This window comes from Patagioenas fasciata, chromosome 8 (genome assembly GCF_037038585.1).
Source record: "Patagioenas fasciata isolate bPatFas1 chromosome 8, bPatFas1.hap1, whole genome shotgun sequence".
Classification (NCBI taxonomy): Eukaryota; Metazoa; Chordata; class Aves; order Columbiformes; family Columbidae; genus Patagioenas; species Patagioenas fasciata.
Window position 1 is genome coordinate 23473967 of NC_092527.1, and position 13050 is coordinate 23487016.

The following is a 13050-nucleotide window of genomic DNA, read 5'->3' on the forward strand; positions in this document are numbered from 1 at the left end:
CTGTTGGGACTTGGCCCAGCATCATTCAGCACATCTGGGCAGCAGCCAAACCAGAACTGCCTTCAGCTTCTTTGTACTGGATTCACCTTCCCCGGGGAATTAACGAAGTGCTACAGTTTCCTCACAGCTTCCCTGGTTCTGCTGTTCTTCCCTGTGCTCTGACAGCGCTGCCTTCCCATTCTGGTTGGAGGCAGGGTCCTTCTGCAGGGTTCTCTTGGAGCTGACTGGCAGGAGAGCTCTGTTCCTTGTCACAGAGGTGTCTTGAAGGAAAGCAGTGTACAGTGTTACCTGCTTGGCAGTCTGCCACATCAGCCCCTTTTCACCCATATATTTCAGGATGGTGCTTGTCAGTTATCTTGTAATTTGCACAGAACCTGTGGATGCGTTTCACACTTCCTTTGTTTTGAACCTATTCGGTGGTACCCTCACTTTCCCACTCCCATCAGTTGCCTTCAGGTGACGTTATTTCTAACGCATATGCAGCTGATTTTATGAACTCATGAGTTGCAGGCCATTCATTTGCTTATTTTTCTTTAGTAATATAGGTATGTTTTCCTTTATCATGTCTTTTAAGCAATGACCTGCATCTTCAATCTCACATTTCCTGGTTTGTTTAATATCATTTTTCTGTGGCAGGCTTTTGGTTTTTTTAATCTCTGTGCTTGTTTCCTGCTCATCACTCTTAAAATATCTCCTTTTGTTGTCTGTCAAAGTTGGTGTTGTGTTCTCTGAAACAGCAAGACTAGCTTTAAGGTCACAAACTTAAGAGAAAAATGGCTTGAGTTTGTCACTCTAATTTTTGTGCTTTAGCGTGCGTACAGTCAAGCTTCCTCTTGGACCAAGCAGCATAGAGATGGTCACCTGAAAGCAAACAATTGTTCACGTTGCCATCCTGTGTACGTTGACTGGCACAGAGTTTCTCCCTCCAGACAGACCCAAACACACTCAAGTTACCGCAGACAAGGTGACACGGCCCAGAGCGTGAGGCTTGCGGTAATGGCCGGTCTTGGTGCCTCAGCCCCGTTACAAAGGCCCCCGGCCCCGCTCGCTCCGCAGTGCTGGCGGAAGCCGCCCCAGCAGGTGCAAGTAAAGCCTCAGCTCGCACTCCGCCGTGCGAGCACGGGGCGCTCCCTGCCTCGGGACGCTTCGCTCCGGGGGCAGGGGACAGCGTCGAGGACCGGGGGGATCTGGGCGGCACCAGCCCAGAGCGGGCGGGGCCCGGCCCGGCCGGATCGAGCCTTGCTGCGGTGCGGGACCGGGCGCCGAAGCCGACCCCGGCGGAGTTTGCAGCCACCGTCATGGAGGCAGGCGTGAAGGGCGGCTGGCAGAGCTGTCGGGGCCCTTTCCCCGGCGGGATCAGGGACCTTCTGCCAACCCCCGACCTGCAAAAGCTGCGGCTGTTTTGCGGCTAATTTGGTTAACTGAATCATTGCAAGATTTCGGGTGGGGTGGGAGGAGACCGTCACTGGAAGGAGCTGGTGGATGGTTGTGAGGCAGCTCCCTTGAGGTGCTCTGGGAGCATAAAATAGAGTCTGGGAAATGAATCAGAGACCCCCTGGCAAAGAGGAAGCTTGAGCAGCACATGCCAGTGTGGGACAGCCAGCCAGGAGCCTGGGGGTGCCTGATGGGCATCTGGAGGCAATTCATAGTGCCTGGTACTGTGTCTTGCTGTTCAGCCTCTGTCTGCTTGGCAGAGCCAGGGATGACTGCTTCAGCAAGTGAGGTGTTGGGGTTGCCCATGCTCTTTAGCCATTTACTGACGAGAAAAGAAACAGGACGCTCACAGCTGGAGACCTGGATTTTGTTAAGAAGGATTGTTTAGGTACTGCCCTGTGTGTGCTTCCAACAGATGCAGTGAGGCCACCTGGTCCCATGCCAGTGTTTTATGCAATTAAAATGTTCTACATGTGCTCAGCATATTGTTTTAAAATCTTTATAGCTTCATTTGAAAACCTGTGCATGGCAAACATAGTATTACTCCTTGAGCAGGAGATGTATTGTCTTACATAGGAGAAGATTTGAAGTATATTTACGGAGGTATGTTTTGTTCAGTTTGCATAACTCAAGACTTAGTCTTTGGAAAGAGTGCAACTGAAACAAAAAAGCTATTGCTGTTTCTTCCTGCTTCTCCCTCAACCCTCTGGTTATTCCATCTGTCCTTCTTTGAGTTATTGCGTAATTTTCTGATGAGTTAAAGAGATCACTTCAGCTGTAACCAACCCTTTAATCTTGTAATTAAACAAAAAGTTTCAAAATCTGTTATTCTCTGTACTATGGTAATACAAATAGTTTTGAAGGTCACATCTAGCATTTTGAAATCAGAACCTTCTGCCTCTCATCACCAGGCTTAGAACGTACCTGAAGACATAACTGTGTGTCTTGGACTGTTGTGCTTGCCAAATGTATGAGTGTACGTAGGTTCTCAGGTTATTTTAATTTGAACAGCTCTTTAATAAGAATGTGTGACAAAGTGCTTCACAGTGATAGTGTTCTATACTGGCTCTAGCGATTAAAGCAAATGAATGACTTGGATATTCTGCATTTAATTTTTTCAGTAGTAGTGTACTGTATATTTTCTCCACCCACCAACCCATATTTAGATCTTTTGTTATTATGAACAGGAAACTTTTCAAAGCAGGATCATTATAGCCATCTGTTAGGGCAGTTGTACTCATGTTTTCATAATATAGTGGGATTCTTAACCTCACAGGGCCTCTTTAACATCATCACAGAATAAATGATGATGAAATACGTTTCTTGAATGTTTCTATGGTATACCATACTCATTTGAACTGCCAGTTTGGAGTAAAATTTATCAGGCTGTCAAGATGAATAATAATTGAGAAATGTTTTTTGCGTGTATGTATATTTATATGTATTGTGCTACCAAAGGAAACTGAAGCTTTACTAACTGGAGGGGAAAAAAAATAAATCTACTTTTTTTTTTCTTCTGTGTTTTCCAGTGTATTTCTGTAACACCAGCAACAGATGCTACAAGACCACGAGTGATGGCTAAGTATTTTTCTTCTTTATTATCAAAAGGGGCTGAAGCATTTAGACATGAGTCAGCTGATCAGGCCAAACAACACAATATCATAGTAGTCAAAATAACAGCAAAAGCAGCCTCCATTGGAGAAAATGGTAAGAACTGTTTTCACATTGTGGCACAAGAATTTGTCCTTCAAATATATCAGCTGTTTTGCCTGACTGATGAACAGTGATGTAGCAAATAGTGTCGTTAGTTATCAGGTGTTTAAGATAGGTGTTGTGAATAGTGAAACTCTTGATTAAAAAGTACACAATCAAAGGTTTCTGGGTTTTTTTTGTGAAAACATATTTATGTGAGAAAAGATGACTTAAATTGTGTGCTGTCTTATAATTTTTAAGAACAAGTCTGCATAGATGACTTTTCCATCTAACTGGTTACAAATGTAGTTTCTGGGGCATTTGTGAGGTGCCACAGAGAAGTAACTCTATCCCAACCAGACCCAGTATGCTGTCTCACTTTGGGCTGTGATCATTCTGAATCATGTAAACTAGGCATTTTTGAGCTACTGGTAATCTCATAATTCAAAACTTAGCAGAGAATCCACAAGCAGGAAGACTGATTACTGAAATGGACTAGGTGTGTAATATTCTTCCTTCCTAGTCAACATTATACTGGTGTCTCGGGATGTACTGTTAGAAATGGCTCTACAACTGGAATAATTAATGGAATCCTGTACTCAGAGAAGTCAGTATGAATTTTGCCACAGTTTTCACATAGGCAGAATCTTGCATCTCCATTTTCCTAGGAATTTCAAGTCTGTATGTCCTTTGTTTAGAAAAATGGAATAGTGTTGTTGATACAGAAGGACAGATACAGTCCAGGAACACTGGCTACTTCAGAAAATGTTGTTTATACATGCTGCTTATATTTCATGAAGGGTATTTGAACTGTGTATCCAAACTTTATTTGGTTCTCTGAAATGCTCCTGCTTTTTTTGTTGCTTTTGGGGTTTTTTTGGTTTATTTTGTTTTTGTTTCTTTGTTTTTTTATTTTTAAACCTGTGCCTAAGTTCTGCCAATATTTGCATAACGCCTTTTTAGCTCCCAGTCCAGGACTAAGCCTGTTGCCACTTTTTGCCATATATTATGTTAATTATTTTCTTTGCAGAGAGTGTGTTAGCTTGTAATTTCCAGGTTAAGGGTTGGGGATTAATTCCAAATCTTATTAGTAAAACTTTATTTCTTTCTGTGTGTTGTTGATTCTTTTTCAATCATCCACAGAGATGTATAAATACCAACATGGGTAACCATAATTTAAAGGTAAAATCACAAGATTTACTTTTCTAAAATGAAACATATGTTTGAGTTTTATTTCAGTTGAGGTTTTGGGAATTCTATTTCATTTCAGGCTGCTTTAGAAAATTCTTTGTGGTGTAAGAAATTCAAGCTTTAATCCTTAGGCTTACCTTTTTGAGAATACTATTTCTTCTTTTTCAGCCTTACATAGAATACAGGCTGTAAATAGCTGTCTAATGGTCCCAGAGCCCTCAGAACAGCCCCAGGAAATTTTACCAAAACCATGCTGTTTATAGTTACATTGTCAACTGTTGCTCTGTTATCTTACTGGAAATGTAACAAGATAAATAAATTGGAACATGAAGCCAATACATATCTAGAGCAATGCAATTTTGAAATAGGGAAGCTGGCCAAGATACCAAGGCATTTCTAAATATATATCAGATACACAGCTGATAGCTGAAAACTGAAAGATTTACACTAACAGGGTGTGTATGTGTACATATATAAATACGTTCTATGTAGAAGCCAGAGGACTGGACGCTTCTCTGCCTCAAAAATATACGATGCCTCAAAAAGATGAGGTTCAAGAGCAAAAACCTTACTGTTCATGTAACATGGGCTAAATCCCAGGAGCAGGATATGTTACAGTGTAGTCATTGCAGTATTTCAGTGTAGTATTAATCATCTTTCTGGCTCTGACACACAGGACAGAGCTGCTTTTATTCTTGGCAGGTGTCAACTGTCTGTCTTGACCTCAGAAACTAGTGCTGTTCTCTGATATTATGTTCCATTGCTCCGAGTGTCGTCCTGGCTTCAGGCACTCAGGGCTTCTCATTGAACTCGTGTGAAGGTGTGATTGGAGGGAGATAGTCACACCACTGACCTTCAGATGTTTTAACTTGGACTTCCTTTAGAGCCTGTGGAGAGAAATGCTCAGAGTATTTTCAGACCTAAGTTAAATTCTTGTTCTGGAAGTGCAGTAATGCTACATGGTACAACGAAGCAATATGACCATAGCCTGAATTGCCCTCTGGAGGAACCCTGCTTTCTTCACTAGCCTCTTAGTTTAGTTATAAAAATTAATGTCTGCTATTCGGTGACACAGTTATCCTACAGTATGATAAAGGGGCAAGGAATGAACATTTAGAAAACAAATTTCTTAATCAGTGACTTATCTTTAAAGGACTTGAAAATAATGGCTCTTTGACAATAGGAAATGACCCAGGACTTTTCCTGGTTTTGGTCTGAACTCGTCGTTTGTTTTGATTTTTTTTTTACATTTATGATTTATTAGTATTTCAGTCTGGGCATTGCCCATACTGTAGGATAAACAGGAGGCAGGGAGCTTAATACATGCTAGACATCTGCCTTGCAAAGGATGAAGTCATACTCCTGAAAAGAAGAGCCTGTATTTGTACCATGCAAACAAACTACAGTGCTCGTTGCAGTCCTTGAAGAGAAAGTCTTCTTACCTGAAAGGGGACCAGCAGATGAAAGATGATTAAACCTTATAGAGTCTCAGGTGCTTCTGAAGGGGGAATTAATGAGCAGCTAATTTTTTTTAAACACATTCTTATACCGTTGTTTTCAGCCAAATCAGCAAGTAGATCTATGCAGCCAAACAGGCGCTGGGACAGCAAAAGAGCAGGCAAAAACGCTGGTGGGACAAAAGGGCAGGGCTGCTTCTCTTCTGTTAGGTAGTCTTAGATTGCCTAAATTGCTTATGAAGTTGCACCTTTGGCAGTTCTTCAGCAAGGAGTCAAATATGCAGGTGGCTGGCTGGATTGCAGCCTTTGGGCTAATTCAGACTTGTGGAGTTAGTGTGTTTCCAAACACAGCTCAACATATAGTTCTTGATTTGGTGCTGCCCTACCTGATGTTGTCACAACATGCTGCAGCCAAGGATAAGCAGAGTTTTGAAATGGGCCAGGCTTCCTAACTGAAAGCTTGCTCGCAGCTGAAATCTGAAGAAACTGAAAGGTTTCCACTGAAATGATGAGTGGTACCAAGCACTGGCTGATCTGATGCTCTGTAGTCGGAATAAAACCCGTTTTGAAAAACGGAGATGTAAACAGCAAAATTCCATTGTTAGTAATTCAGTTTTGTGCATCTGATTTTCCCTTTGTTGTTTCAACAGATTATAGGATCTGACTGCAGTTCCCGTCAGCTGCTTTCGTGTAGTGTTGCCAAGTGCTGTCATGCTACCACACTTCATCATACATGTGGGTGCACTGAGGAATGCACACACATTTATAAAGCACCGTAAGATCTTTCTGGGTGAATGGCATTATAAAATGAAGATATTTGTTCCAAAATTTATCTAAACATTCTATATAAAGCAGATGTCAGCATTGTGAAAAGAACCAAAACATGTAACAATTTAGGGGTAAGGGAGGAATCCTTTTATTTTAAGGATAATATTAGTATAAAGTTTGAAGTGAGTCATTCTCTAACTCATTTCTAACTGGGTGACTCATGCTCTTGGCAAATTATTTTCCAAGATAAGTGGCTGGGAAATAGATGGTATCATTTTATTATTGTTTTAACCAGATGGCTATTGCTGTTACAAATAAACATGAGGCTTGATTTCAGGTATAAAAAAAATGTCACTATACCCTGCAAATTATGCCGTGGTGCTGCTCGAGGATGTGTTACACATGCCAGATTTTTCTGTCTGACGAGTTCTTTTCAGTTTTAGGTGGATGGTGTAGCTAGCTCCTGGTTGTCTAAAGCAGCCATGGCCACCAAGAATCTCAGCAGTGAACTTGACAAGGAGAATCTAATATGGTATGTATTTCTTTCCATGCAGGAACTGCGATTTATTAAAGCTTCATCACAAGAACATTCCTATGAATATACTTTTCACCTCAGAATTCTTAATAAATTGATAGATAAATATTATTGAGAACATTGGTACGTGGATGATGGGAAGATCCATGCCATCTTTGCTTGGAGTGGATGTGGTACCATGTTGTTAGCTATAACCCTCTCTGTTTTGTTTCTTTTTCTCTCCCTGCCCTCCCCCCTCATCCTTGGCTGCAGGTTAGTAAGGTGGTATCACAATATAGGTCTGATCTGATGAAACCACAACTAATGCTGACACCTGCCTATGATGGGAAGAGAACACAGACCACGAACTTGGGCTTCCTGGCCTCTTATTAGGCAAGTCTGTTACTCATCTTCCTCTTCCCCCTCCAGTTCCCTTTGTTCCTGTCCTTCCTCTGTATCATTAACTCATATCAGAGTTCAGTGTCACTGGGAACCGAGTCTCCTTTGGCTATTCATACATTCTTCCCTGAAGAAGTCAGATGTTATCTCCATGTTGGACATTCATCACACAATTAAAATATGGAATACAGTTTTATTGTAATAGTTCTGAATGATTTTCGGCTGAAGTAATGAAAAGTCTGATGCATTTTAGTGAGGCGTTCATGTTTCTCAAATATGATTCTTAAACTGGGAGTTTAAGTTTCTAACAACATTAGAAATTGTGTTCATTGCAGATACCTATACATCCTTATTCTTAAAAAGTAAGCTATTTGCTAATATAGCTGAAATTATTCCTGTACTGAGACAGAAGAATGCATTGAGTAGTAGTTTATATTCTCTTTATTTTGTTCAGTTGTAAATATAATAGACAACAGACCAAAGAACTATTGACGTAGGGAATAACATGAATTATGTCAAACAAGGATTTCAAACAGTGTGTTTTGAGGTCAGTAACCTGTGTGCTAAGAACTTTGATCACGCTGGTAACAGCTGAATGACATAACTTACGTGCATGTACATGCAAAGATAAGTAGGTAGCTTTTCGCTGAATTTTACAAGTAGAACAGCAAAATGTCAGTGCAGTGAAAATGTATGTTTCCAATAGGCTCAAGGAGCTTTAACAAAGGAAGCTAATGCTGATGAGTTAATTTGCCGAAACTACCAGGGCCCTGCTCTATGAAATGGAAGACAGCATGTTCTGTCTGATGAAATGTAAGTTTGACTGCTAATCAGCCAACTCAAAGAATTGCTAGACTAATAGCCAATTTTGCTGAGAATACAACTTCTGGGGAACAGAAGCTGTTTCTTGAGTCTATGATTGGCTGAGAAAAATGGGAGTTCCTTTTAAGAAAATGAACATATTCTGATGTTTTTCTAACGGAAGTCTCTTTCATTTCAATTTCAGCCCTGACCCTGCCTAAGCAAATAAGTTAAAAATAGGAAAAATGCTCTGGAATACTAGAACTAAGTGCTCCAGTTGGGGAGCATCAGTATTTTAATTTCCGTTTTGGGTCAAAGCAAATATAGGTTTTAGTTTGGAGGTGAGACCCATCTGCAAGTCCTTTTTCAGCTCTCTCACTGCTTTTTGCTTTAACATTCTAGTTTTTGTTTCTTTAAATGGGAGGTGAGAAGAGCAGTTGTTCACAGTTCATGGAGCGTCTGAAGATCTGTCAGTATAGAACACTACATAAGTGCAAAGTATTTCAATGCAGAACTATGTTAATGTCTTTGTTTTTTGTTATGCCAGTCTGTGCTGAAATTAATCTGCTTATAATCAAATTTAAACTTGGTTGGTGAATGCGGGTGGAGAATTACGGTGCTTTTTTTGTTTGAACAACAGACTTTCTAGTTCACTGAAACTAGGGCTCCAGCCTGATTTCTCTCTGTAGGAAAGAGATCTCTTTTTTTGCTTCCTTCTTCTTTTTTTATGTTTTCATTGATTAGGTAGTCCTTGCTAATCAATCTGCTCTAAAAAAGACTTGATTTATGTATGCATTGTTCTGTTTATATGTTCTGGGACGATCTAAGGTCTGAAAACTGGCAGTGATAAGGTCATAAATCAGGCAAGTTTTCTTTGTTTAGGATTTTAGGTCAGGTATATCAAATCCATCTTATACCGGATCTCAGTTGTGCCTGTGAATGGAGACTAGAGAATATCATGTAGTTTGTGGGATTCTCTAATTTGCAATCCTTGATCACTGATGTCTCATACCCACTGCAGCAGTGTTTTCCTCATACCCTCATCTGATGGGGTAGCTGGCTTGTGTGCTTGTTATCTTTACTTTTTTTTTCCTTTCTTTTTCTTTCCTTCTACTAGGAAATGGAATGAAGGTAAGGTACATGTCTCCTTTGGTAGTTCAACTAAATTCTAGAGGTGGAGGAAACATAGGTCAATGGGTGTTTGCTACTTATGAGCAGTCAGGCAGAAAGTACGAGATTGATGTCTTGGCCCTATCAGTTCTGTTTTCAGTGGATATACACAGGTTTTGAAAAAACAAAAATAATAAATAAACCTTTGTCTCCTGTTTCACAGGAGATACACAGTGCTTTAATTGTCTCTTCCCATGTGTGAAACGCTAGCACCGAAAGTAACTCTGTAGCTTCTTTATCTGACTTCCATGTCAAAATTAAGGATCAAGACAACAAATTTGGTTAGTAGCGTTCATGAGATCAAGTATTCTGATTTATTATTCTGGGTTAAAAAGAGCAATAAATGTGTATAATTAGGGCTTTACATGTGAGTATCAAAATAATGCTTTGGTCCCAAGATGTTCAGTTATAAATAACGAGATAATACAAAACTCCTGTGCTATGTGGTACTTGGTATATTATTTCTTAGACCCTTTTAGGTTAATCATTGATTCAAATAACTTGTTTTAATGACCTAAATTGTCTCTTTGAATCTTAAATTCCCATTAGACCAAATGTGTGTTTGCATTAGTAAAGTTTTATTACACGAAGACAAATATTTTGGTGACACTAAGATTCCTGAAGTGAAATACAAGTTGCCTCCTACACAGGGGAGAATCTGGAAGTTCTTGGTTTGTTTTTGGTTTTTTCACAATGTATCTAATAAGAAGACAGATATCTATGATTATAGTTCTGTGTTTTTCTTTTTGTGTATACATAGTTTGTATTGACCTTGTGAAAACCTGAAAGCTCTAAATTTGCCCCTTGAACAAAATGAAATTCACTGTAATATTTACTCTGAAACGCCTCCAGTCCCAGAAATATCAGAGGATGTAACTATGACAAACCAACCCAAAGTTAGCATAATGTTTGTTTGTTTCCCTTCTTTATTACTAAGTAGTTGGAGCTTCTAGGAACAAATTTGTCATTTATAGCACAGCTCCTTCGTACACAAGTCTCTTATTCTTTGCAAACATTGATTAAAAAAGATATTTTTAAAAATATTAGCATTTGAGTTTTATTGCCTATGTTTTCAGCTTAATCTCACAAGGACATATGAAATGTTTTTTCAGCATCAAAAACCTAAATAAACCAAGCAAACCTAAACAAATCTTTGGTTTATCTATCTGTAAGCAGAGTCATATTGTTCAAGTACTAAAGTTTTACCTCCAGATAAGTTGTGGTGTTTGGACTTAGCCCTGTGCCTAAATGCTCATTCAGACATACACATCCCTGCTACTGAAGGTGGCTGAGGAGAAATACCAAAGGTGTGGTGTGTTTCTGTTTTACACTAATTTGCATCTGCGATTTAGTTTGGAAGATGGAAAATAAAAGCTCTGTGTCCTTCTACCCTCTGATGGACACCGTGTGTTCCCTCCTGGGTTAGAAGAGTAAGCCAGTTTTGTCTGCATTGGAGGTATGTGTGTCTAGCCAGAACAGTTCAGATACATGCCTTTATTTCCTCTCCCATATACAGGCATAGAAAGTCTAGTTCTCTGTTGTTACCTGATTCGTCATCATTACTATCCATGGGTATTTCATGTCAACATTTAAGTTCTAGGAATACAGACTAATGCAAGTGAAAAATCTCCGTGCAGCTGAGTATTGATAGGAGAATCAGTTTCTCCTCATCTTCAGATGCATCAGTGCTGAATGAGGAAGAGAGAGTCTTCTGTAACTGTCAGCCATTCTGCTGTTGTCTTCTGAAGTGCTTGTTTTAAAACCGTCACTTCCCTCCTGATGGCATTAGGAAGGACCGTAAAAGCTGAGCTGAAGAGAAAGACATTCAGCCACACAAAACCAGTGTGCACACATACATGAGGATACTTGTCTGTCAGGAGCAAAGGCCGTCGTTTTTGCTGCCAAATGCTTTGCCACTTGTTGCAATCATTTTTTTTATGATGATGAACAGTATTTCTCAATCAGTGGGTTGTGAACTTGCATGTTTTCCAATTACATTTTGTGTATTTAAGTTCAATAGTTAAAGATAAGTACTTGGCTGTGTGTACTGCTGTTTAGGTATGAGATAGAGTGGATAGGGGCTAAGGAGGGTGTATTTGAAATTAGTTTTTTAGCTTTTTTACATACCTAATAGTTTGAATCCATTACCTGGCTTTTCCTTTTTTACAAACTCTGCAGAATAGAAACTGTGGCATGGAAAAAAGATGATTCACCTCCAACATGTACTTTATCTTCACTGGCTTTTATTCCTAAGCAATAATCAAGAACTAGATTTTAAATGTTTACAAATTTGGGGAGTTTTATTTGAAATGTCTAAACTAAGGCACTGAGGATTTATATTTCCTATAGAAGAGAAGCACCAACAGCTCTGCCAGGGATCAGTTAAGCCTCTGGAGAGTAAGTGCACCTGCAGATGAAGTTGTAATTGTCTAGTTGGACACAGAGAAACAGAGGTATTGGCAGGGAAGGCTTTGGAAGGAAAAGGTTCTCACTGTTTTGTGACTGCTGCTTACCTTTTTTTCAGTTGGGATGAAAGATGGGAACTGCAATCTCTAACCGCATCCCAGAAGTACCAGAGGATAACTGTAGAAACTGCTTAGGCCCCTGCAGAGTCTGGCCACTGGGATGGGCAGGCTGGTCAGACCAGACTACACCTCTGTACTCTTCTGACTGTTATTCCCTAGTCTTGGCTGTTGTTGTTAGATGCGTAAGTCGTGTCCTAGTCCAGACAACTTTTTCCAGGTAGCATTCATACTGCCTTGCCTGGACACGCAGCTTGTCGCTTGGGCCGGGACATCTATCTATACCCTATTTCAATTAAGTGAAAAAACATTATTCCTGAGGGCTGCTCAGACTGCCAAATCCAAGTTCCTGCTTAGCCAGAGTGCCTTTCTTCATCTTTCCCTTGATTATACTGAAGGGGAGATGAGCTTCAACTCTGTGCGGGGGAACAGGGCTTTTCTTCATTAAATCAACAGGTTTTGTTTAAATGTCACAGAAGGCATAACTGAAAGGAGCCTGCACTAGGAGGTGGGTGGGGAGGGAAGGAACTGATGGTCTCAATATGATCTTTCTTGGCCTTAATCTGGCAAAGATATAGGCATACGACTAAATTTATGCCCTTCCCTTCTTCTGTCATCTGCAATCAATTTCCCCTTTTCAGATGCATTAGTGTTTGGGGAAAGCAGAATTCTCCTGCTAGCTAGCTGTTGCCATAGTAAGGCTTAGCTTTCCTGTGACTGCGCTGATAATACTATAGCCCTTTGGGTCGCTTTTTAAATACACTGTCATTGCATTTTCCAGACAAGAATTCTTCCTAGTTTTAGAGCTGTTTCATCCCATCTGATTTACACATCTATCATTTGTCATTACATAGTTATGTTTGACCGTTGGTCTTCTAGACCTGCAATTTAAAATAAGGGAAAAAGAGCATTAAAATATATTTGAAACATGTGTCTACCAAAGGCCCTGCATATGCCAAAAAAAAAAAAGTAGTTTTTTTCCCCTAGTTCTAAAAAGAAATTAGGAAGAAATACTGGGCTCCTACACTCGGCACTTTCCTTTTGATATGTGGGATATGTGAATATACCTAAAACGAATCAGCAGTATCTGTTTTTTGCAAGG

The 13050-nt window shown here is 40.0% G+C and overlaps 1 protein-coding gene across 2 annotated transcripts in view; it reads left to right on the forward strand.

The window, feature by feature from the left end:
• The window catches only part of PANK1 (pantothenate kinase 1), a 48478-nt gene that overhangs the window by 2026 nt on the left and 33402 nt on the right, over positions 1-13050 (forward strand). Inside the window, exons 2-4 of one of the 2 annotated variants that reach the window (XM_065843843.2) lie at positions 2964-6509; positions 6980-7074; positions 7330-7449. The gene's annotated coding sequence lies outside the window, so the exon portion shown is untranslated. The remainder of the gene's footprint in view (positions 1-2963; positions 6510-6979; positions 7075-7329; positions 7450-13050) is intronic. The other variant, XM_065843845.2, reaches the window with a different exon arrangement.